Genomic DNA, 3,165 nt, shown 5'->3' on the forward strand with positions numbered 1-3,165 from the left:
GGGTTAAATCAAATAAATATGCTAGACAACACGGTTATATAGCACTATGGTAAAGCATAGTGGGCAAAATGGTAGAGATGATTTAATGATTAGGATAAAATGTCTGAGCAGATGTGGAGAGGAATATCATATAAAAAGAGTGGAGGTTAAGGACTTATACGTGACCGAGAGAAAAGGATGGAGCAGGATTTGGAGGTGGGAAAGCAGAAGCCATGGTCAGTGGCTCAAGAGAATTTTAAAGATGAGACTGGATACATAGACGGAGAGTAGATGTGGAAGGGCCCGTGGCATAGATGGTAAAATCATCTACATATAAGGAGGGTTGGATACCTGGTGGTAATACCGAAACTATTTTTTTTTTTTTTTGCGGTTAGAAGGAATAATGTGATGCTGAGCACACTGCCTTGTAGGACACCTTCAAATTGAGGAAAGATGATACAGTTGAAGAGGCAAACTTGCCTCGGAAGGTACGATTGGAAAAGAAAGATTCATTGAATACACCCATGCGTTGAGATGATAGCTGCTTAAGAATGTGGTATCGCCATGAAGTATCATATAGATCGAAGAAAATAGCCAATATGGAGTTATGGCGTGCAAAGGCAGATACGGTATAACTTTCAAAATGTGCAAGTGGGTCAGCTGTGTTTCGAGCACGGCGGAATCCAAATTGGGAAGAGAGAAGGCTGTGGGGTTCAAGATACCACATTAAGCCTAGGTTTACCATTCTTTCTAGCACTTTACATAAACAGCTTGCCTAAGCAATGACATGGTAGTCTTGAGGGAGGGTGCTGGCTTTATTAGGTTTAAGGAAAAGTAGAAAAAGTGCTTCAAGGCACTGCGGAGGAAAGTTTCCAGTTGTCCAAATATTGTTAAAAATTGCGGTAGGAAGGATAAGGAGGTAGATGTCTCAACATACGGTAGTGTATACTGCCAGGGCCTTCATGTGTGTAGCGGCACAACTGGAAGGTAGAGACGAGTTCAATTGAGGAAAGAGGGGCATTGTCGCTCTGTAGAGGATGAAGAGGAGACGGGAGTGCGTTCTTTAGCTGTTTTAATAAATGAGAAGTGGCGACAGAGATGAGAGCCACTACTAACCTGGCTGAAATATGCACCAAGTTCAATAGCAACTTGGGAAAGATCAAAGATAAGGGTATTTGGGTTATGGAGAACAGGGGCAAGATGAAAGGGATGTTTTATGAATTCTACCTAGAAACAGGTATGAAGGAAATAACCAAGGAAAAATAGTTTCGCCAGCTGGTTGCGACAAATTTTCGGATCGTGCGGCAAAGTCTAGCAGATGTTCTTTTAAATGGCTGGGGGTGTCTCGCTTGCAGCGATAACTATTCCATGATACACGCTTCAACTAAAGCTCTTTGGTGCTTCAGTGTTCCCACCATGTAACACATTGTTTTTATGTATATGGTCAGGAGGTTCGGGGAATGGCTGCATAGGCAGCACTTAGGACATGGACTGTGAAATATGAAAGCATGTCCAAAGTGGAAGAGAAGGAAGATGGAGGAAGAGGAAGTGTAGAGAAGTAAAAGTATGCTAGTCTGCTCTTATGAGGAGAGGAAGAGGAGACAGACATCTGAGGAGTAGAAAATGCAGGTGTAGAAGAGGATGTATTAAGAGATGGGGTGAAACATTTAGAATGTCTGGTGCGATAGATAAATCGGGTCAGGCAAGAAGTGGTGGAGACTGGAGTATATGGATTTAGAATATTAAAGGAATGTGACTGGGAGATAGTAGTAGAGGTGGGAAGGCAAATATTATAGGTAAGAGATACTGGGGAAGATGTAGAGATAAGTTGAGAGGATGGGAGATCAGTAGAGCATATGATAGCACTGGCCTCTCATAGAGTGAGGCCAAGTTTGTACCTGAGAACTGCTATCCTCAAACTTGTAGCAGGGCAGCCCCTGTAAAGTGCATTATAGGACTTATCGCATTTGGCACATATATGTGATTGTGCAGAACAGTTTGAATGGTCATGGCCAGGCTGGGCACATTGAGGACAGTGCTTGGCAGGGCGGCCAGAACACCAACATTTCTGACTTATGATGTGGAACTTGTGGTGGCCTCTGGGGCAAATAGTATAGCACCGTACTGATACTGCATCATAATTTACGAACCAAGTGAGCAGTTTGTTTCAGAGCAGGTTATTGTCTGACTATGGGTAATCAACTGAGGAGATGGAAACCGTTCCAGTATAAGTATTAAGTGAAGAGTAGTGGTTGGGCAGGAATAGATTTGCCAGTGAAGTCAACCAGGGTAGATAGTACATGGGCTTAGGACTCAGATGTAACTGTGACAAGTATAAGTGATCGGGACAGCTGCGGAAGGAAGCTTTGCCTACTTGTTTTTTAATGCATTGTTAGAAGAGGAGGGTATTGGCAGATTAAGGGGCTGTAAGGGGAATTCAATCCCAGTTAGGTTTTCAAAAGATTTGTAGAGATGGGAATTGTAGAAGTACAAGGATGGGAGGAGGAGGGAGTGGTGTGGAGTGAAGTCCTACTGTAGGGAGAAGGGCAATAAGGTTGAAGAGTTGTTACAAGGGAGCAGGAAGTAGAATATGAAGATGATTGTGCAAGAGGAGGTGTGGTGGAGGATACTGGGAGAGAGGTTTCTTTTGAATGTTGAAGTTATAACCTAGGAAGATGATTCTGGATTCAAGGAGGCTAGTTGGTATAGGGGCAAGCCTAAGTACCCCTAATAAGGGTACAAAATATTCATTATTAGCCATGGCAAGCCTGAAATATGTGGAGAAGAACCCCTAAGGGCCCCCTTAAGGGGTAAGGGCTAGACAATTGACCAAGGGAATACTGTGCCCATGGCCATTCATGACTGGCACAAAGTCAGCATTCCATTCTTTCAAAATAGCTCTCACACCGCAGGAATTGGATTGGGGAAGGGGTTGGAGAATATAAGAAAAGGAACGGGGGCGAAGAAAAAAATACGTAAAAGATCCACAACATTGGGCCTCAGTCTCCATCTTCTAAGACCCCCCACACCAATAATGGGCAAAGGATGGTGGGGGGGAGATTTATTGCCTTACCTAGTTAATTACTTGGTAACTTTTTGTAAGTTCTAGCAAGAGCCCCTGCTACAGAGGCTTATTCCCCCTCCTGGGGGAAACTCAACTTGATGTGGGAAAGAATGATAACAAAA

This window comes from Penaeus chinensis, chromosome 14 (assembly GCF_019202785.1).
Source record: "Penaeus chinensis breed Huanghai No. 1 chromosome 14, ASM1920278v2, whole genome shotgun sequence".
Lineage (NCBI taxonomy): Eukaryota > Metazoa > Arthropoda > Malacostraca > Decapoda > Penaeidae > Penaeus > Penaeus chinensis.